This window comes from Tamandua tetradactyla, chromosome 18, assembly GCF_023851605.1.
Source record: "Tamandua tetradactyla isolate mTamTet1 chromosome 18, mTamTet1.pri, whole genome shotgun sequence".
In the NCBI taxonomy this organism is placed as follows: Eukaryota; Metazoa; Chordata; class Mammalia; order Pilosa; family Myrmecophagidae; genus Tamandua; species Tamandua tetradactyla.
Genome location: NC_135344.1, coordinates 14,206,046 through 14,229,759, shown reverse-complemented (window position 1 = coordinate 14,229,759; position 23,714 = coordinate 14,206,046). Strand labels below are relative to the sequence as shown.

The window sequence follows — 23,714 nt, the reverse complement described above, 5'->3', positions numbered from 1 at the left end:
TGAATAGGATCCTTAATGCCATTCATTTAGGGTTGCAGGTGGCATAATATAGGTAGATGTAGAAGCCATGACCACTAGCTATTCAGATTTTTAAAGACTGTGCATTTGTGAGAACCCTTTACAGGGGTATAGAAATCTGTTATTTCTGCAACTATTCAGATCTGTGCCTGGACATAAATGATTTTCATTTAAAATGAAGTAAACACATTACAGAGTTTTGTTGCTTCTAATGTCTGTTAGCGCTAGGAATCCAGTTGAATTTTAGAGATCAAAATTTAAAATTTTTTTTCTCAGCATCAGACTATAAATATAAATATATTTGCCTATCAGCAGGTTTGCTTCTGTCTCTAATGAGATAGAAGGAAAACTCTGTCAGAACTAATCCTGGAGTGGAAGGCCTTAAAATGAGAATGACATAGGGCCCGACAAGAAGGTACAGCCTTAGGAAGGCAAGTATTTTTCTCTCTGTTTTGGCAGAAATTTGTGTTACATAGATTCTTTCTAACCTCCCCTTTACTTGGGGAACAGAGTTTTTCTTTAACTGCCTTTCAGGCATACCCATTGAAACTTTTACAATTATCATATAGGAGATAATAGTAAAATGAAGAGTAGGAAAGAACCAGTGTTATTCTTTTGCTTTAAATCTTTTAAAAATTGTCTAAAAGAGGAGGAAACTGAATCATATTGAATTCTGGTTTTTATAAAAGTGAGAAAAGCCAAAATGCAGTCATTGCTTAACCAAGAAAATCTATGATTTTAAGGAAAGTTGAAATTGATTATAGATCCCTCCTGCTTTCTCTGGCAATGGGTCCAACTTCATAATGAGAAAATATGCAAAGAAAGCAAACAGAAATGAAAAGTAGATCTATTTATGGTCTGACTTGGTCACAATTGTGCAACTGTTTTGGAAGAAAATTTAGGTTCTTGTTCTTCAAATATTAAAGTCAATAGGGAAAAATTTGCAAATGTGTGAAAAGGGTGACTTGGAGCTTACATGCCAAGAGTGTTTTTACACAGTGCACTGTTGTTATTTTTCCCAGTGATGTGTATTGTTAGTAGGTAATCAACCCTTAGGTTCATTGAGTTCTTGGATCTTGGGTTTATATATTGCCTCAAATGTGGAAATGTTTGCCATGATTTCTTAAAATATCACTTCTGTCCACTCCTATTTCTTTTCTTCTTCTGAGATTCCAGTTATATTTATCCTTAGTGATTTCAAGTTATCCCACAAATCACAGATGTCGTGTTACTTTTTTGTCTTTATTTTTCTTTCTGTGTTTAACTTTGAATACTTTGCATTGTGATGTCTTCAGCATCAATCTTCTGAAGTCTCTAATTTACTCTTTATCCTATCATAGACATTTCAGTTTTCACCTTTAGATGTAATTTTGGTCTTGTTTATATCATACATCCATTGTTTGACATGTTCTTTTTTCTACCTTCTTGAATATTTGGACTATACTTATAATACCTATTATAATATCCTCTCTGCTAATTTTATCTAACATTTCTGGTTTTGTTTCTATTGATTACTTTTTAATCCTCATTTGAATAATATTTTTCTGCTTATTTGCATGTCTGGTGCTTTTTGATTAGATGCCAGATGTTATGAATTTTACTTTTTCTGAAATATGTTCTTTTGTAAAAACAACTTCATCAGTATTCTTGAACTTTTTTCCTTACTGTACTAAAGGTACTGGTAACAGTTGGATTTTTCTCAAAACTTACTTCTAAGTTTCGGTAGGTATACCCAGTGCAGCCTTTATTCTAGGGGTAATTTTTCCCTATTATTGAGATGAGAACCTTTTGAGTAGTCATCTTGAACTCTTGAATTGTAGGGTTTTCTACTCTGGCTGGTGGCAATACAAACTGTCTTGGCCCTGTGTGATCTCCAGCAATTGTCCCTTCCTTCTTGGGGGTGGTTCTTTTGCCATCCTTGGTTATTTTCCTGATCAATACTCACCTGACAATACACGGAAGACACATGGCAGATCTCTGGAGCATTCTCTCTGTGTAGCTGTCTTCCTTTTAAGTACTCTGCCTTGAGCTGTCTAACTACCTGGGCTTCCTTATAACCCTGACTTTCTCTCTTCTACTCAAGAAGAATACCAACTCTTCTGGGATTGCCCTCTCTGTTCTGCATCTTGAAAATGCTTTCCAGGCTTACAGCTGGAAACTAACATTTGTAGGGTTCACCTTATTTATTCTCCCTCTGTCAATACCTATATGCTATCAATATTAATATCTGTGTGCCCTCTACCAATATCAGGTTGTTCGATTGATGTATGATCTTCACAAACTTGTTTCAGTGGTATTTTACCACTTTCAAATTGATTTAGGCCTGGAAGTAAATCTCGCCTTGTTACTTCATCTTGGCAGGGAACTGCAGTCCTTTTAGTTTATTGTATTTTTAATTTGCAAAAACTTCTTATTTTCTAATATTTTTTTTATGTGTGTAGCATCCTATTTTTATTTCATGGATGCAATTTTTTCTTTACTTTTCTAATATTTTCATAAGCCTTTTTTTGCATTCTGCACAGTCTACAAATTCTTACAGAGTTTTGTTAGTTTGTTTTCTTTCTTTCTTTGTCTTTAGATACAAAGCTTTTATTAAATGTTTAGTGATCTCTAGCTTTCCAAGTAAATTTTATAGTTTAGCACTAAGATATTGAGTTTGGGGGCTTTTTCTGCTACTTCAATTTAATATAGAATGAGATATCTTTGAGTGAGCCTTTTGCTTTCTCCCTTTTTATGTTGAAATATTTTTCTAGGGCTGTGTAATGTCTCTACAGATAGATTCATTGTATTGCCTGGGGTACATATATGCTGAGCCATAGATGTTCCTAAGCAAGATGAGGAGTCCCACATTGTAAACACCTAGAATATTCCATGTTTCACCTTGTCAGCCTCTTTATGTGGTTGTTATTACTGGATCTGGAATCTCTTTAGTTCAAATTATCTTGAGAATAATTCTTTCATCTTTCAAATCAGAAAAAAACAAAGTTAGACATCAGGTTATATGGGGTGACAAACTATACCTAGGTAGCCAGTCACTGTTAATTTAAATTTTCCCCCAGCCCCCCCCTCCACTGGATTTAGCTCTCCCACTCTGTCTGCCTTCTCTAGTATGTGTACTTACAAACAGCGTCTCCTTGCACTCTTCTGGTGATTGATGTCCCTTTTATCAATAGCTCTGAAGAAGTTCTACTGCACTCATTACAGTTCTGTTAACACACACTGATCTCATATCATGCTTCTACAAACTCATTTTTTTTTTTTTTACATGGGCAGGTACTGGAAATCAAACTCAGGTCTCTATGGCAGGCGAGAATTCTGCCTGCTGAACCACTGTGGCCCACTCTACAAACATATATTTTTTTAAATGCACCACTGTCTCTCTCTCTCTCTTTTTATTTTTTTTTTGTCTTTGTCCCATGACTTTTTAATAAATAGAGGGTTATTAGGGGATTGCTTCAGATAATACATGCATGTGGCATACTGCCATGTTTTTAACTGTCTCTCATGTTTGTTTAAATGTAATCTAAACACTGGTATTTTACCCTTCAGGATAGAACACTAACTTATTTTAAAAGATTATCTGGTCTTTTCTTTTGTATATTATGTCCTGTCTGATAACAACTGAGAGAGAAAGGAAATGGAAATATAGATGTGTGATTGTTTAATTCCAATATTGTGGAAGTATGTGTGTGGAGTAATATTTATTTTCTCATAGATAATTTGCAAAATATAAGCACTTAATTTAAATTTTATTTTTTATCAATATCAAGTAAGCTACTTGTTACCACTATGATCACATTTGGTATTTGTCTTGAATTTGGGAGGAAAGAATATTTTGTTTGGTTTTTGTTTGCCTTTTTAATTGATTTCTTTTCAAAGTTTAGAAATAATATATTGGAACATTCCTTTACCCTTTGTTCATTAAGTAACCCATCTGTTGAGCTAGGGCCCAGCATTAAGCAATTGAGAAAGCCTTCTTGACAAAAAGGCGAAAGTGAGAAATGAGACAAAAAAGAGTTTCAGTGGCCGAGAGATTTTAAACAGAGTCAAGAAGTGATTTTTATGTATTACATAGATATCCCTTTGTAGTTTAAGATGTAATGGAGTGGCTGGAGGGAACTACATGAAACTGTTGGGCTGTGCTCCTTTTTACAGGGTATGGACAGATGAGTAAAAAAAAAATGGATAAAATAAATAAATAATGGGGGGACAAAGGGTAAAATAATTGGGTAGATAGAAATATTAGTGGTCAATGAGAGGGAGGGGTATGTAGTATGGTATGCATGTTTTTTTCTTTTTATTTCTTTTTCTGGAATAATGCAAATGTTCTAAAAATGATCATGGTAATGAATACACAACTATGCGATATTACTGTGAGCCATTGGTTGTACACCATGCATGGAATGTATGTGTGTGAAGAGTTATCAATAAAATAAAAAAAAAACCCATCTGTGAAATCATTTCCTTTGCGCATGATCACATAATCTCCACAGTGATTACAATTTGATTTTTCAATTGCTGTAGGGTTGAATTAGCTTTGCTTATGGCAAAGAAAAATTCTCTGATTAGCAGATAAATTGGTAGTTTATCTCATATAATATATATAATCTTATATATATTATAAAATACTGATAATCTTCCTGGATTTAATTAAAGCCAATCTCAAGATAATGCATTCTTCGTTTTATCTTGGGATTTGACTAGTCAACTTTCTTGATTAAAAAGAAAAGTCTGGAAAATACTGAAAAACAGATTTAACTAAGTAATGGAAAATTCTAGAACTCTACTATGCAGTTAATTAATCAGCCCAGTGATGACCTAAGACTGACATAAATTTAGTAGGAAGTCCACTAGAAATCTAGGCAGTTTTAAGAGAAGGGCTGGAGGGCCTATATTTTATAATGTGGAGAAATGGCAAGGTAAGATGACACACATTCAGAGCTGTCAGTAAGGATGAGATATAATGTTGTTCCTCTGAAATATAATTAAGGCATTCATTTGCATTTTTTCAAGTTTTATTTTGAAAGAACTTATAACATGATTGGAATTTGTATAATTAATACTAACATAATTAATTCTTACCTAATAAGAATTGGCAATATAAACCTCAAATTTGATAATTCTGGATTAGTACCTTGAGTTTTAATTTTGAGGATTGTTTGTTGATAAATAAGAAAATTTTAATATACCCAAATAAAGAATAGTATATTTAAAAAAACAGACATGTTAAAATTATAACAGGCTTCTTTAAAACTTAAGTTAATAGACTCACCCAATCTGGAAACTTAATAAAGAATCACACAGTGAGTTTAAATTAACATTTACAATTTAATGGTTTAATCTTTCCTTTTAATGATAGTTATTTCTTGAGTAAAGTAGACTATAAGTCTAAAACAGGCAGATGTACTTTTAATATAATGCTCATTAACTTTAGGAACATCATTAAGATTTGCCAGATACTTAGATGTTACCAACAGGAGACATTTAGTTCATAAAAATAGTACCTCTTTCACATTCATGGAAAACTACAGAAAACAGTATACTTATACATGGGCTTGAGTTTGTTGTGAGACATAGCTATTGTGGTATCATATGATAGTATCTAATTTTAAAAGCCAATAATCACTGAATATATGGAATATTCTATTATGAGTTTCCTCAATAAATATTTCACTTAATTTTAAATCTTTAAAAATATTATTTACATTATGTGAGACACATAGTGTAATACAAAACTAATAAAGCATATAAAAATACCCTTATGTCAATATACATGTTCTTCATAAAATTCTGAACCTTACTATAGGTTCAGACTTATGATTTTGCAATAGGTCTTTGTTAAGAGTATGTAAAATTATTCAGATTGGCTAAACCTCCTATCTGTTCAGATCAAAGCAAATTTCTGTTAAATAAATATACATCCAACTATGTGGAATATATTTTCAAAACCAATTTCTAGATTACATTCTATTCAATTTACGTTGTTAATGAAAAAGAAAATATTTAATAAAATAATCACATTAAATAACAAAATTAGATTTTGGCATCATATTTTAACAAATTTAATTTGAACAAACGATATTTCTGGAGTTTTGTTTTTTTCTGAAATGTTTTTAATAAATGGAATTATATTGATTTTTTTTTTCCTTAGAGGAAGTGATTCCATCATTCCTTTGCCTGGTAGTGGTAGTAGATTAATTCAATTTAACAACTATTCATTCTCCATATCTCATGTAACCTTTCTTTACTCTCACTAATTACTTGTCTAAACCATTTATCTATTCAGTCATCCATTTGTAAAACGATGTACTTCTCTACCTATTTGTGACCAAATAGGAAAATCAAATATGCCCCTGACTCAAGTGACAATCAGTTCTGGAAGAGACACAAGACATACAATTAACTTAACCTATTCAAAAGTCGAAGGTGGCCTTTATTATGTCCAGTGATCCTTACCTCGTCCTATACCCTTAAGAATGGTTGTTACTAGATTGCAAACAATGCTTGATGGAGCTTGAGAGGAGTATGGAAATGTTTTAAGCTAAATTATTAGAACATCTTTAATAAAATAGAGGGCCTTTTAGGTGGGATTTTTTTCTTTTCTGATAAGTAGTATTTTTGAATCAAAACTAGGGGATGATGTTCTGTTAGTCTGTTAAAGAGAGAATTCTTACTTTTTCTTTCTATAAACTCAGGAGTCTCACCCTTTGTGACTCAGAAGGATTTTGCATTTGGAAGAGAAAGCTTTATTTGGTTAACCAAACTAATGCACAAGTAGTTGCATGAATATTTCTGAGCAAAGTGCATTATAATTTTGTTTCACTCCTGCTCTAAACCACATGCAATTGTAAAAAATATCCTGGCCTGTTTTTTTTGTTTTTTCTTTTTTCTTTTTTCTTTTATCTTTCTCAAATAAGACCAAGCACAAATTTAAAAAGTTAAAAAAAGGTATAATTTTGCCCATTGAGCCTAAAGGAAAGACAGTTCTTCCTTCCTCCTATCTCTGATTATTTACCTTAGAAAACTTGTCATTTTAAATTATCTCTTTGTCCTTTTGACATGTAATCAAGGAAGATATGGTCCTGTTGTTTTCCAGGCCACCACCACAATATTCAACAAATTAGCCCAAACATTGGGAATATATTGGCTCTTGGTTTTGAGGTTAGGAGAAGTACAAGAAAAAAAAAAATCCTGACTGCTGCAAGGCAATACTTTCTTCCTGAAGACTAGCAAAGAAGCCCTTGGCTTTTCTGTCATATGGGAGTGCACACAGCAGCTGCTTCTTTTCAATGACTTGAAGTTTCAGGCTGCTCCTGTGGCTTCTCTCTATAGCTTACTTTTACTCTCTACAAAGGACTCCCATAATCCAGATTAAAGCCTGACATGTTTCATTTGGGTTTATTGGAAGGATTTTCTCGAGGAGATCTTATTTACAGTGGATCCATGCTCAGCAGTATGTGGACCGAAAACATGTCCAAACTGGGTGCCCAATTCAACGGACCACATGTCCCTATCTTCCAATTTCCTGTGAAGATATTAGCATGACTACCCAAGGGCTTCTGGCTCCAGATTGTAAACCTGCTGCAAAATAAATTGAGAACATTTATGTAATGGGCAGTATCCTCTTAGCTGCAGAAAAAGAGTGAGCTCTCTTTGACTTTCCAGTCTCTGTGGATTGCCTGTGAGGCATCATATTCTGGTTTAATGCTTGTTCAATAATAGAACTTTCATTTTTCTCTTCTACCTCTGTAGAGGGGTTTCCTGGGTTGAAAGAAAATTTTGATTTTAATTAGTTTTTCCCAAGATTCACATCTCAGTTTTCTTTCCACAAGCAGGAAAGAATGCTTTCCCAAGACTGAGTCTTTTGTCCTTATTAATGCATAGACCTAATTGCATAGAATGAGAGAGGAAGCAATAGAATTCCTTCCAGAGTTGGAAAGGTTATGAGAAAGACATTTAAGCATATACTGATAATAAGATGAGAGGAATAATTTCAAAATCTGATGTATTTTTGGAGACTTCATGCCATTTTCAGGAAGATTTGGCAGAATTTTCTACTCTATCCTTTCCTTTATTTCTTTGGGGAAATAAAAGATATCCAGAGTGTTCTTAATAAATAATTTATGTAACAGCCTTTCCATTTCTTTATTATTATTTATGTTTTTTCATAACTTTTATTGCTCCTGTTTTTTGTTTTTTTTTAAATCTGGGACATTTCTAACAGTAGAGGAATACTGCATCTCTCCTGTCTTAGAGGACTCCAAAGACAACCAGCCTCCTTGAAATTAGACTCTCCCTCCCAGACACTCATTCCCCACTTCTACCCACCTGGACTCTGATGGCAAGCATCAGCTGAGGGATCCAGAAGTCCACCTGTGAAAGGCAAGAGCCACATACCTTCATTCTGCCAATAGTCACAGTCACAACATGATCATGTGCCTTGGGACTATTAAAACTAAATTAATTATGCATTTTATCTCTTTTTGTCTCAGTTTTAATAGATCAACAAGTCAGTTTTACTAGATCAGCAAGATTGAGTCTATCAGGTAAGTTCCTGTTCTCAATTCCTACAGCCCTACGCATCACCTTTTCTGCTCCCACCACTCACTCCTCCATCTCCTGAGAAACTTTCCTTCTGTCCTCTGCATCTGAAGACCATTTATCAAAAAATCCCCTATATCCTTGATATTTTCTTGTTTGTTTATTTAGCCTCACTGCCTATGCACCTGCCAGTGGGTGGGTGCCTTCTTGGCTGCTTCCAAAGCATGGAGTTTTGAGATTCAGATTGCCTGGCTCCGACACCTTCAATGGACCCTGTAGTGTCTCTCACTCATTCGTAGAATAATTTAATCTCAGGTTCATTGTCCATTCCTGGTGACCTCCTCTAAGCCAATTATTTTTCTCTTTACCATATATTAGCTACTCACACTCTCAGACAAAATCTGGACCTTGCCAAACACTGTGCTCCAGATCTACCCTCTCCCCACAATGCTGTTTGCTTTTAGGCTTTCTCATTTCAGTAAACAACAATTCCGTTTTAAAAGTTGCTCAGTTTAATCCCAAGTATCTCTATAGTCCAACCATTTCTCATCCCTTCCAATGTTATTGTGCTTCACTAAGCCATCAGTTTTTCTTGCTTGGATGACTGCAAGGAACTTTAACGAGTCATACATCTTCTACAATGTTTTCTTCTTAATATTGTAGCCAGAATAATCCTGCTACTCTGTTGTTTGTTCTCTCAAATGACTTCCCATATCAGCCTGAATGGAAGCCATGGTTCTTCCGGTGGCCAACGAGTATGTATATAATCTTGCTCTCTTTATAAACCATTTGTCCTCATCTACTCCTCTTCTCCCCTTCGGCTGCAGCCACACTTCCCTGCACGCTATGTCTCATACGTGCCAGTTCCCTCACAGCTCAGGCCTTTGTCCCTATTCCTTTTGCTAGCCATGTGGTTCTTCCTGACATCATTATGGCTTCTTCCCTTCCATGACATACGTCATCACCATGTCCTTAAGACCTTCCTGTCAGCACTGCTTAATTTTTCTCCCTTTCACTTATCACTCTCATTGTATACCTATCATACACTTTATTTATTTACCTTAATTCATTTTCCATTTCTCCCCACTGGAATCTAAAGACTGTTTATCTTTGTGTACAGTTGTATCCCAGCACAGTGCCTCATTCATAATAGATACTCAATATTGTTTGTTGCACACATGAACAAATGAATGAGTGACTGACTAGCAAAATCATCAGACTTTTTATATGAGGCTCTAGAGCATATGTTTCTTAGTTACCCGTCATGCCTTTCACTAGAACTTCAGCTCTATAAGAAAGGAATGTTATTGTATGATTCATAATGATGCCTGTGCTACATAGTAGACCTTTAACAAATATTTCTTGAAAGGAAGAAAGCCTCTTGTATTATTTTATGAATAAATATGTCAAATAATAAATAAAAATTAAATATGGTTACATTTTCAATCCCCCAACTACTCCTTTTTGGAATAACCTCAGGTAGCATTTTGAGATGTAAACAAAAAATAATGTTGTCTGAGCCGTCTAATTGGTACAGTGCTTTCCAGGTGTTTAGTCCAATTGTTGGCCCATGTGCTACTGACTGGAGTTCTGGCTGTTGCTAAACATGATGTAAAATAATATGAACAGATTAACATGCAACAATATTTTCAACTACACAAGATTTTCTGTTGCTCAGATTTCTCTTAATATCTAGAAGGATTAAATAAAGCTATAAATGGAAAAGGAATTTTAGAATCAGTGGTACATATTATATAAGCACACTGCTATCTAAAAAATCATTTGAGGTAAGACAAAGCTGATATAGAAGAGACTTACTCTATAAAATAGGCTTGTAATTAGATTTTTACTTTTTTACTTTGACCACTCTCTTTTATTATGTGCCAGATTCTTTTATTATGTGCCCAGCATGAATGCCTTTGGTTAGTAGCTGATTTTCTTATGCCTTCCTTATAAGATATTATCTAAGTTTTTGCATGTGAATAGATTATTTTCACATTATGGATTATCAATAAATATTTGTTTGATCAGTATGACATATGACAGAGAATTTGTGGGGACTTCAACCATGTCATCATTTGATTATTACTTGAGCTGTCCTATTTTTAATTGTAGTTCATTCTCTATTAAACAAGGCACATGTGAGGAGCATAACTTCACTAGCAGCAGAGTGTCTGAGGATGACATGACAGTTGACATTATTCAAGGATAAAAACACTGACTGTCCCTTATAATTCTTTCAAACCTGTCATAAGTAGAACTCAGAAATGAAGAAATTGTGGATTTTCTTTTTATTCTATAACTTCCCCTGCTGTACAGCACAGACCGGTGGGCTGTCCTCCTCCAGTGTCGTCCTGGCAAGCTGAACCTTGCCTACAAAGAAACTAGGCTCTTCTTAACAGAAACTAATCTACTAAATGACAGAAGGAACTAAGAGATGAATTAACAGGTCTCCAAAACCTTTATTCCTAAATGCCTAATGTCAAAGGCAATTTTCCCATCTTCTATTATTAAATGCAGCAGTGTTTAAACCTCCAACATGCTATGCAACTAGTTGCTTTTGACCTTTTTATTAACTCAGCAAATATTTGTTGGATTTTAACTAATTTCCAAGCAACCAAAGTCAAGGGGTATAATATAAAAGGGTGCAATGGATTCCTTATGAATCTTAGCGCCTAGGAAGAAAGAGTAAGAAGAAACACTTGAACAAATAAACTGTGCTATGAAGAAATATCAGTCAAGAGTAAATTGAAATGTCATCCAGGAGAACATTGGAAACATTAAGCCAAGAGCTGAAAGAGGAGAAGTCAGTCACATGGAAAATGTCGGAAGTATGTTCTAAGGCAGAGGAAACAGCTTGATGGAAGATAGGAAACAGGGAAATTTTGGCCCATTTGGGAATCCTAAAGCTGACCACCATGGTTTGCCTAAAGGGAAGAGAAAAAAACCCTTGTTTAATATGCAGTAGAAGCAGAAGGATCAGAAACTGGAGAATGGGTCGACTTTATGAGGAGTTTGGATTTTCTTTGAAATTAAGTAATAAATATTGGTATAAAATTTAGTTATGTTTCCCAGTGCCTGCCCATGTGAAAAAAAAAAGCAAAACAAAATTTAGTTATGTTTCGAACTATGTTTTAAAAGATTTTGCTGGTTTTTGAGGAAGCCTCAGAGAGGGCCATAAGTAGAAGCTTGGGGAGCGTTAAGACAGGTTTTGCAGTAAACAATGGTGGCCTGGAGTAGAGAGTGGGAGCAGAGATTTGAGACAAACTGGCAGATTTCAGGTTTTCTGTGATATACGAATGAAAGCATAAACAGAAGGATTAGATGCAGAGGGTGTCAGGTAAGAAAAAGTCCATTTTGATGCCTAGGTTTCTGATTTCAGCAGCCAGGTTTTTACTCAAAATGGTTTCTGAACTCAATTTCCACTGTTCTACATGGTTTCCTACCTTGAGTATTATCTTTAAAACTTATCAAAAAAGGGGTTATGAATTGTATTTAATTGTAGTCTTGATTTATGTTATGAACAATGAGATAGGAGCCACTTCTTAAATCATTTGCTTCACTTCACTTCCAGGATGTCAGGATTTCATCTTGTTCCTCCTACATCACTAATCAATCTTTCTTAAATGGCTTTACTCACTCCTCCTCTCATCTAAGATCTCTTGGGCTTCTTTGTACACCTCTTCTCTTTTCTATACACACTTTTTTCCTCTGATTATCTCATTATTTTAATTAGTCTCAAGATGCAAATGATCCCATGATTTCCAGCCCACACCTCTGTCTCCTGCAGATTCTATATATCTGCCTACTCGATACCACTTCTTGGATATTTAATAGATTCTCATACTTAACCTATCCAATAGTAAACTCCTGTTAAAACCTGCTCCAACCACAGATTTCACAATTCTTCATTCATCAACTGCAAAAACATTGCCACAGACTTTCGCATGGGTGCTTGGTGAGGTCCCAAGGAAAATAGCTTGTGAGTGAGTGTGGTTTCTGTTGAGTCTGGAGCTCTCACTAATTTTTATATTTTATTTTTATTTTCTAATTTTGACTTTTTTTTCCTTTTTTTGGAGCTCTCACTGTTTTGATCCAGTGAACTGGCCCACATGTGGCCTTTCAGGATTCGTCTAGATGTAGTTGTTTTGTTTTGACCTAATTTTGTGGCAGCCTCCTTTTCCTCTCTTACTCTGAAAGGTGAAACAGTTGTTATATATCTTGTGCTTTCCTGAGCTTGCTGCTTTTTGGAATTCAGTTGACCTGGTGACCTTTTGGCCCTGATTCAATAAACCATTCCCTCTGTATAAAGGCCTTTAATGATTTCCCACCACATCAGATTGAGTCACATTCCTCACTCAGGAGCCTTCCATGACCTGGCGCTGCCTGTGAGGGTCACCGCTCTGTCCCCAGCTGGTTTGCTAAAGCTGTGCTGGGCTTTTTCGTCACCAGTCAAGCTAAGCACTTTCCTGTACTTCCTCAGTCTAGAACATCTCCCCTGAGACCTTATCACTGCCCCTTATCCCATACCAATGTCATCTTCCCAGAAAGGCTTTTCCTGACATTACAACGTAAAGGTGTACCCCCGGCCCCTTTCTCATAGGTTGCTGTAAATATGTTTCTTCTTCTTCATATATTTGACACAACTGGAAATTGTGTTGCTAATCTTCTTTACTTCTGTTTTTTGTTTTTTGTTTTTTTAATGTGGTCACTGACGAAATTATTTCTCTGTTACCACACGGTACTCTCAAATTAAAGGGCATATTGTATGTACTTGATAACTATTTTAAGGAAGATTTACTCTGTGTATATAAGCCTGATACACACTAGACAAAAGCCAGCATGTCATTCATAAATCTTTTCTCCCAGTTAATTTTACTAATTTCTCCTGCTACTGCACACAAAAATTTGAGTCTTTTAACCATCCTATTAAATTTCAACAGGAGATGCTTCTGTTAGGCTTTATATTCTTCTTAAGATGTAATGCTCCAAACTGAAAATATTATTAAAAGTGTAATCTAGCTTGTTAAAAATACAAAGGATTTATTATATTTTTCCTTCTAAATGTTATATCCCTTCTTCTAAGATTGTATATTATATAAATATAATTATGTATTTGATATTTAACTTTGTCTTTGACATTTTGCCAACTGATATCAGAAGTTTAGTTTATATTGCTTTTAATATTAATATTTTAGGTCTTATTTTTCTTGCTTGTGTTTTCCTAAGCTGCATTTATCCCTCTTGTACCTCTGTTGTAATTAATCATATAACATTTAATCCTGACAAAGGCAACTGCTTTTATTCCTATCATCATATTGACTATAAATTTGATAATCAAGGGTTCCATGTGCCATGAGCTAAGTCACTGATCTATAGAAGAAAGTATTGGTGACATCAGAACTGGTGAAATGTCACCAATAAATAGATGCTACTATCATTTGATTAATGGTAATTCAACTAGTCATCAATTTACCTACTGGCAACTACATTGAGGGTATATTTTTCATTCTTGAAAATATTATATGAAAACTTGTCCAAACTTCATTGAATTCCAGGCATTCTGTCAACCTCATTTCCAATAGTGCTTCTTATTTTCTTCTCCTAAACGCTACAAACTAGTCTTTTCCCTTTTCCCAAAGCACAGTGCTGGGGAAACGTAATTAGGAACTGCTATGTTGAAATAGTAGTAATGGTGAATTTATTGTGCAGCTGGGGCCAGTGGCATATTTCTCTAGTCAATTAAGTTTTCAAGGTGTTATTGTTGTTTCCTTCTGTTCATTATCATCCTTAATAAGGAGGCAGCATTGTTCAAATTTCAAATTTATTATCAAGGAAGTTTGAAGAAATGTCATGGTTAGTTAGTAGAAATGAAACCATTTAAAATAATAAAATCAAGAGAAATCATAGAGATTTATTAGAGCTCATATATTTGGGGGGAATAAACAAGAAGAGGAAACAGATAGAAATGGTTAGTATTTTCTTTCATTTTCTCCCAAAATATTGAGGTGATACAAAATCATTGTTTAACCAAATTAAATGAAGGTACACGCTAATGCACGTATACCCCTCCATTGGTTTTGCTGGCCAAGGGAATGCATCCTCTAAAAGAGTATTGCACTTAGTGAATCCCTTACAAATGAACTAAATAGCAAATTGAATCCGAGGGACATTTGATCTGTCTTAGGGATTGCCTGGGAGATATTTATACTCTAAACAATGATATTAGGGAGCAAAGCTTTTATAGTATATGTAAGGAGATAATTTGATCATTCCTGACCAAGAGATATTCTGATCAGTATCAATAGTACACAACTGTTGTTCCACTAATTTATTTTGGTCAAAATTAAGCTAAATAATTTATTATCTAGTTGAATAGCCTTATTTATGTTCGCCTTTTACCAGTCATTATATCACTTTCTGATATCATAATAACAGAAGTTCGCCTTCCTATCTTCCTAAAACAGAAAATCAAAAACTGAATTTTGGGCTACTAGTAAGCAAAATAATTACTAATTAATTCAATAACAATAGAGATTGTTAATGAATATTGACATTATAAGCAATCAAGCTCCAACTGTCTATTAGGTCTTTGAATCCAATTTTAAATCAATTTTGCATACTCTATCTGGCCAATCATACTAATTTTTGCTACTACTAATCCAGCATGCAAAAGAAAAGCATATAGGACTCCTTTGGATTTGAAAGAGGAAAGCTGAGAATGATGGCGATGTGAGAAGATTAGAGGGGATGAAATTGAGAAAAGGTGGCTAAGAAAGTCAGTGAAGTCAATGTCAGAAATATAGAATTTTAAGAATGTGAGTGAGAGCATGAGAGGAAGTGATAAAGGGTAGAATGAGTGTCTTTACTTTAGTTGGAAGGAAATGAATGTGCTTGACAAAGAAAAGAAAGTCAAAATGTGGGATTGAGAGAAATAAATAAAATTAATATATTTTTCTTATATCTTTCTCTTTCCCTTTATGACAGCTCTGCCCAGTGTTTCCTGTCAGAGATGGTGAGCATATTTGAAAGGTTTAGAGAGCATGAGTGGGAAAATAGTCTTGAGGAGTTTAGTATCAATAACCCCTTTGAGCTATTAAGGAGAGTATACTCAACAAACGCTATGAAAGACAACCAGGGAACCCATTTTGAGCCAAAAACATACCGTGTCTGTGACATAAACATAATCACTGGGCAATCTTTGATCTCTTCTCAGCTCTCACATTTTTAAATTAACAATATCCCAGGAATCCTAGGAAACACAAACTGAGGCAATGATCAATTGCTGATGCTTTATTTGGGAGATGAAAATTCACAGTCAATGAGAGTAAGGGCAAAGAAAAATGAATGAGAGAGAGTAATGGGGAAGAAAAATACAAGATGATTTATTAACCATGGCGTCCACTGTTATACCAGATATGAGCAGATAAGGTAGAGGTACCTACTCTCCTCAAAGGATGTCTACAGATAAGCTCTACAGGTAAACCATACCTCAGAAGAGGCTAGTGAAGGAGAAAGGAGACAGACTTTACCTGCTGGACTTTCTAACTTCTGTTGTTCACTGGTCAAGGCTTGTACTGTTGGGAGTTAACAACTCTCCCTGAGGTGTACACCATCTAGCCTCTCTGCTCTTTCATCCAGGATAGAGAAACTATGAGGAGGCTACACAGGCAGACACAGCTGGGCCAGCCACCTACCTCTGCAGGAAACAAATGCATCAGGGCAGATTTGAGTTCAGTTTGGTATCTCTACTGGAGAAGAAAAAAAGCCTCTGGCACCTAGCTCGTGGCTGTGATTTGGTGAATGTTTCCTTTCATCTGTCGTGAGGATCAATATAATTTTTCCATTTCATGGTGAGGTTATCAGTAAAATCACTGCCTTGTGTCAAGGCCGAGTTAACTCTTCTGCTGTGTTATAATACATTTCCATTCTGAAAAACATGAGGCTGATATATTCATAATGAAGGCAACATAATAACTTCAACTGAATAGAAAGTGGTAAGTCTCCCAATGATCTACAAAACAGTTGAAATAAAGGATTTAAACTCCTGAAGATTCTTGAGCCTGCAACATCAATGATGTTTTGAAAAGTCCACATGAAAACATCTCATGCCTTACAATATATAAAGACACAGAATACTATAGGACTCTCTAGATTTGTAGACAACTGTGGTAGATATTTTGCAAACCACCTGCCATAATTTCCCTCCATTTATCACACCTTGGGGGTCACCTTGCTACTTAGACATTACTTTTGATTCTGTTCCCCCCCTTCAATATGTCCTTCTGCACATGCAATTGACAGTCAATAGATTTAAATTCTTTAAAATCAGATTTTTCTCCATTCTGTTTGATGAAAGATTACATTAGATCTATTAGATTCCGTAGGTTTTAAATATACACCTAGATTTAAATTCTATTTCCAGTATACTCACATGTAATGTAAGATCAAAACATTAACCTCTCATCTGATAAGCGTGTAATATGAACACCTATTTTCCTATGTTGTCCTGAAGACAATATTAAATGGACAAAGTTATCAGAACAGTTTTATCTCTATCAGGCATGAATAAAAAATATTTCACCAATTATTTGTGACTTGTTATCAAATACCCACTCCTTCTATTAATAACTTTTCCATGTCGATTATTTGCATTAATGAAATACTGTTTGAAGTTATATATCTCCATTAGAACCCCAAAACTATGTCATTTCAAGAAAATCAAGTTATAAATTCCAGCTTTCAAAATGATTTATAATCTGTCAGAAATTCAGTTAGTAATTTTAATATCAAAGAGATGTCAATTTTTTCAATTTTATAACTGGTAAAAGCTGCGGGGATTGTTTTAGTTCAACCTCATAATTTTAAAAGTATATAAAATGAGTTTCAGAGAGGTTGGCTAAATTCAGTGTGCTGACTGTTTAAAACTTCAAGAGCCACAGAAACTGGGACACAGGTGGAATCCTAGAAATATCTAACCTAAACTCTTCATTTAAAAATTGAGATTAAATTAATTTCCCATAGTCTTACACTTAAAGGGAAATCTCAGTTAGAATCCAGCTGTCTGGATTTCCATTGTTATGTCTCTTCCTACTATGTTCTCTTTTTTCATTGAATATTTTGTAATTGTATGAAAACATTAAAAAATGAAAGCAAAGCACGTATATTCTAGAAACGAAAAGTTTGGGCTGTGTTATCATTTTTTCTCTGGTATCAATGTGTAACACAATATACATTGCTAATATTTTTGTCCACAACAAGTACTTTAGAGTACCTGAATAGCTATTTTAGAGAATATCTATTGTGAGTAGCTATTCATTTTTATTTTCTTAAATGATTTCTTACAATTATAAACTAAAACATACTTAGCGCTACTGGAACAACTTACTCTCTAATAGTTAATTAGACATTTTACTGTATGTTCTGAGATTCAACCTTGATTTTCATACTTTATTCTCATCCATGAGATTTTTCTGCCTAAAAAAGGCTTATATTGATCCTTGCGTGTAGCCCATTTGCAATATCTCAAGTGATTTTCTAAATAATTCCAATAAAAGAAACAGAAAACCTCCAAATAATCCTTCCCATTTCCCAAACGCTCTAACTTCTCACAAATTCCTTTTTGTATTAAGGCAAAATATGCTTTGCAAACTTTTTTACCTATTTGCCATATCTTCAAACCTCTGACTAACTACAATAATCTAATGTCTCTTCCATATTTCAATCCATTAAATGCTTAAAGGAAGATACAGACCTTGTCTTCTGCCATATTAGTTTTACAATGTAAACAGCATTACATCTTTCAGCTGTTCATTATGTAGTATTTCCAGATTTTTCACCTTATTCTGGTTTCTATCCATTTTATTAACATCTTTCTTTAAGCATCGAAAATGTAGCCAAATACTTCATTTTGTTTTTTTTTCCCTGAATCCATTTTCTGTGACTCAAGTAATAGTAGTCATTTAGCAATGTGAACAAAAACACAAATACCCTAGCCACGTGAAACAACGCCAGGTGTTTGGGGTGGGTGGAAAGAGGTGATAAAGATTTATAAATACGTACCTTTTATAATTTGTTTAAAGGTTATAAGGATTATGGAATAAATAATCCAGGTAGATGGATGGAGAATAATACTGGAATGGGAAGGAAATATTTGGTAATGCCACCGAAAGTCAGACAATAACAGTGAGAGTCATTTAGTGAAAACTTGAAGGAGATGAAAGAGTGAGCCACATGGAAACTAATAAAATTTCTTCATAACTTTCAACAACAGATTCAGTTATGTTTGTTCTATCTGTACTCTTGTCATGAAGTTACTATTTTCTAAACCAGTGTGTGAATTTACATTTTTTGGTTAATTTTGATTAGAGCTCTGACATTGAAAACATTCTCTGTCTGTGTAAGCTGTACTATATTAACTGAAGTGACAGAAATCGTATTTATTGTAATGAAGTCAATAACACCAATGCTAAAAAGTTAAGGATAAACTATAATGCTTTGGAATTCAATGATAAATTTTTCTTTTCAGTTTAGCACCTATATTCAAATAAGTCTAGTGATTAGCACTCTATTTTGACTATTCAACAAATTTTATATTTTAATTGTATTTTTACCCAATAAACATATCTCTAATTTCTCATGAGAATATTATTGAGTTTGGCAAATGCTTGAATAAATGATAATTTTAGCATTTACAAAAATCTGTAAATCTAGAGATCATATAGTATATTTAGAAAAAAAGGTTGAGACAAGTGTGTACAAGTTTCTTTGTGATTTATAATCACATTTTATTTTAGTATCTAAAATAAAAAATGTTTACACGTTTCTTTGTGGTTATTAGTACCTAAAATAATAAATGTCTCTGTTGGTCTCTGTCTTTCCATTTGTCTCTATATCTTTCTTTCTCTCTCTGAATTTTGCTTGTACATTGATGTCTACTTCAGATATATAAATTGAAGTGTCTGAGTTATTCCTTTTTAAAAATAATTGGGTTATTTGCTGTTTCAACTCTCTGGCACTTCTCCCATTTTTCATGACTGATGAATTTCTTCTTTGCTTGTATTCTTGCTAGCTTAATCCATTTATTAATTTATTCTTTGTTTATTAATTCATTCATACTCTCAGCAATCACTATATCATATATACATGTTTTCTGTGTCCTAGAATACTATTCCTCTTGCCAGTGTTTTTAATTCTTTAAAAGCAACTGGGTGCTTCAGTTATTTTAAAACAATATTGTAATAATTTACTTTTTGAATTTGATTAGAAGAGATAAGAAAAATAGAATGCCAAAACTTCTCCTGGCTGATACCCTTGACCTCCTTCACTCAAAAGTGGAGTTATTTTAGATCTTTGTTCACTCCTAGTCTCAGCCTGTTTTCTCTGCTTACATTTAAAGTCCATCTGCAGATTAAACTGAAGCCCTTATAAAGTTTGAAGAGCCCTCAAGATCTCTCTTAACCTCTTTCCAGTCTTAGAGTTTTCTTTTACCTCTCTCAACACCAGTCAATCCTGCCAAACAAGCACATCAAAATGCAAGAAGATCTCAGCAAATTATCCAGTTTTCCAAATAGGCTGGCAATGATTTTATTTTTTCTTTTTCTCTTTGCACCTTCTGTATTCCTCATGTGTGATAGGCAGAATTTTAAGATGGCTCCCATGACCTTAATCTGTTATTTTGTGCCCGTGATTATTACCTAACAAAAGGTAATTTGCAAATATAAAATTACTAGTCAATTAGTAATTGAGTTATCAAAGGGGGATTATCCAGGTAAGGTTAATCTATATCTGGGATTCCATTAAAAGCAGAGAGGTTTCTGGATACAACCACAGCTGGAGAAGCTCGAAGAGGATTCAGTGTGCTGTTGCTGGCTTCGAGATGAAAGGACAATTGCAGGGTCTGAAGATCTGCCTCCAGGAGTTGTGAGCAAGCCCCAGCTGACAGACAGGACACTAGGACCTCAGACTTACAATCAAGGAACTTGATTTTATTAACAATCTGAGTGAACTTGGAAGCAGATTCTTTCCCTCCGGATAAGAACCTCCTGTGGCTGATAATTGATTTCAGAGTTGTGTGACCCTGAGCAGAGAATCCATTCTAACTCACATGGAATTCTGATCTACGGAATTGTAAGATAATAAATGAGTGTTGTTTTAAGCAGCTAAATTGTTACACAGCAATAGAAAACTAGTCCCAGTGGAGGGCCTTTCTATCTGGCAGGCTCTTCTCCATCTTTCAAGACTCAGCCAAATCCCTGTCTCTCCAAAGCATTTCCTGATTCCCTTAACTGAGTCTTTTCCAGGTCTGTGGTCCTGTTGCTTACTTTAGCATATCCCAGATTATATCTTATTGCATGATATAATAATTATTTTATACGCAACTTTCTCTCCCAAAAGACTGTTACATCATAGTCATATATTAAAAATCTGCATCTATATTAATGAGTACAGTGCCTTCAAAATAATAATTGCTTTATTTATGATTATTTAATTAATCCATACTGAGTAACCCCACTGATTGAGGGATAGAACCTCTATATTTAAATGAAAAATTTAGTTCAGGAATAAACTTTAGTTCTGGAAGCTTCTAGATAGCATTACATTATCTGAAAATTAATGTACATATTTAAAATATTTAGAATATAAATGCTATGTTAGTGTGAGTATTTTTTAACTTAAACAATTTTGTGCATTCTATATATTAAAGCTATGCAAGCAATACAAAGTAAATAATTTTAAATAAATAAAATATAATTTAATCAAATTGTCTGTTTGTAGCTCAAGGATTAGAATATTTTTAAACGCAGCATTAAAAATAATCTGCTTCATCTTTGAACACAAAAATCGTTCCATTCTGTTCCAGTTTAAATGTGCCTAACCGATTGAGACTCATCTTAGATCTGGTAGCTTTTCTTTTATAATAACAACTGAATTCTCATTGGTATATAATATAGACTTGAGGAATGCAATCCAAGTTGTCCCTTCAAGCTTGACTAAATAAATAACCTGGATTTATTGGTTTTTAATAGAGCACCCAGTAAAGACGTTAATGGATTTAAACTAGGGTTTTTAAAAAAAGAGAGAGAGAGAAGATAGAAAGACAGGAAAGTGAACTATTTTTCCTTAATGATGATGATATTTTCTTTTGCCTTCTACTTCTTTGCTACTTTAGCTCAGGAAAAATATCTCTAGATGCTCAACGTGTAGCGCTGAACAAGAATTGCTTCACAATTATACATATCTTTATTGCCTTCTCTGCCAAATAACTCTATAACACTCATTTGACTTTTAACCATGCTCCAAAGCAACTGTTATTAAAACACAGACTGAGAGAAATTTAACAAAAAAACTCCATGTTCAAGGAAACAAATTAGAGGGTAATGGGGTATAATAAAAATAAAATAAAACTGTAACACTAACCAGCTTTGTATATTTTGAGAGAAATTCCATATTATTAGTCCTACAGTAGCAGTTTGAATGACAAACTTTTGTCACTCTTTTGCCAATATTGTCTTATACATTTTTTTTTCTAATGAAAGATATTCTACTGTGCTTGTACATACCAAATGGTAATTAGGAAAGGAAAATCACTTTGATAATTATGCTGAATATTTTCTACAAATAATAACTTGTTATTTATTTTAAGAGCAAAAGGTCAATCAGGTGGTAGAATTAAACCTGCATTCCTGGATTTTAAGGTGGAACCCAGTAGTCCCTGCTGGGGAGCCAGGAGATAGCAGGGAATAAGGGTGTCTCTTCTTACATTGTTCAAGTGTTAAATATTTGCTTATTGAAACCCAATAGTTACATACTGTGCAACCCATGTCAGAGAAGGACCTAGCCTAATCCTTCTCTGAGTCAGGGTTGCTGGTTAGTCTCCAGGACTACAGAGTCATTTTTAAAATGCTGCTAAAGATGCATCTAATTTTAAAGAGCGAATCCTGTTCATATGCACCCCATGGGTCCTGAAAAATATACTAATTTGTACATGGACAATACTTCTAACATATATTACTTAATGATAGGAGACAATACATTGAAGAAGTTTTGCAAAGGACAATGTTGTACATGCAACATCTCTGAAGTCAATTTGTATTATTGGTATATAAGGGATATTTAGCATTTTTTGATAGGATGAGATAGAGCGGACATTGGAAAATCTAAAATTTACATTTAAGTTTCAAATTTATAATATGAATGGGCTGAGATGCACACCTATTAAAAATGCAACCATCAGAATCCATGTCTACCTTGTTTTTAAGTGATAGGTGGTTCTATCAGAGAACGTTTAAATTAAGGCCATTGCTAACCTATTCTGTGTGTAGGAGAATTGAATTATTTCTAGGTCTAACAAAGAACAGGGGCAATTGGGGAATTAGTTAACTACAGGAAAATATTAGGCAGTGAATTTGGAAAAGGAAAATATGAACATTGTTGAAAATCAGGTGGCAGTGATTAATAAAAAACTTTCTATCTCCAATTTATGGACCCTGGATAAATGAACTGTGTGCAATATGTCTTTAATTTCTGATATTACTAATCTGAATTTTAAAAGTAAAGATAAAATATGGTTAGGCATATAATAGATGCTCAGTAAATATTTGTAGTCTACATGGAAATAGCAAAATACTCAATTATTATTCCCTTCTCTTACAGATTTGGCAAGTCAGCCACTGTTTTAGTTTGCTAAAGCTGACAAAATGCAGTATAGCAGAAATAGGTTGGCTTTTCTAGTGGGGATTTATTAACTTACAAGCTTACAATTCTGAGGCTGTGAAAATGTCCGAATGATGGCGTCAACAGGCAATGCCTTCTCCCTGCAAACAAGCTACCAGGCAACCTCAAGGACGTGGAGAACATGACAGAGTCTGCTGGGCTCTCCTTTCTCTCTGGGGTCTTCGCGGCTTCCAGCTTCTGCCGTCAGTGGCTTCCTCTCAGTTTTTGTGGTTTCTCTCTGTCTTCTGAGTGACCGCTTTCTTTTAACTTCTCTGGCTTTTTTTTTCCCTCTCAGCGTTTCTGTCATTTTCTCTATATTTCGTCCTCTTATACAGGGCATGAGCCATAAGAAGATTAAGACCCACCCAGGGCATGTCTCAACGAAAATAACCTCATCAAAAGGTCCTACCCGCAATAGGCGTGCATCTGCAGGGTCTCTT

The 23,714-nt window shown here is 34.3% G+C and overlaps 1 long non-coding RNA gene across 7 annotated transcripts in view; it reads left to right on the top strand.

Annotated features, from left to right (window-relative positions):
• The window catches only part of LOC143661972 (uncharacterized), a 531,445-nt gene that overhangs the window by 214,997 nt on the left and 292,734 nt on the right, over positions 1 to 23,714 (top strand). For 6 of the 7 annotated variants that reach the window (XR_013165056.1, XR_013165057.1, XR_013165053.1 and 3 more), the window contains exon 3: positions 8,511 to 8,564. The exons of the other annotated variant lie outside the window; for it this stretch is intronic. This is a non-coding gene — a long non-coding RNA (uncharacterized LOC143661972). The remainder of the gene's footprint in view (positions 1 to 8,510; positions 8,565 to 23,714) is intronic. 7 annotated transcript variants of the gene reach the window in all.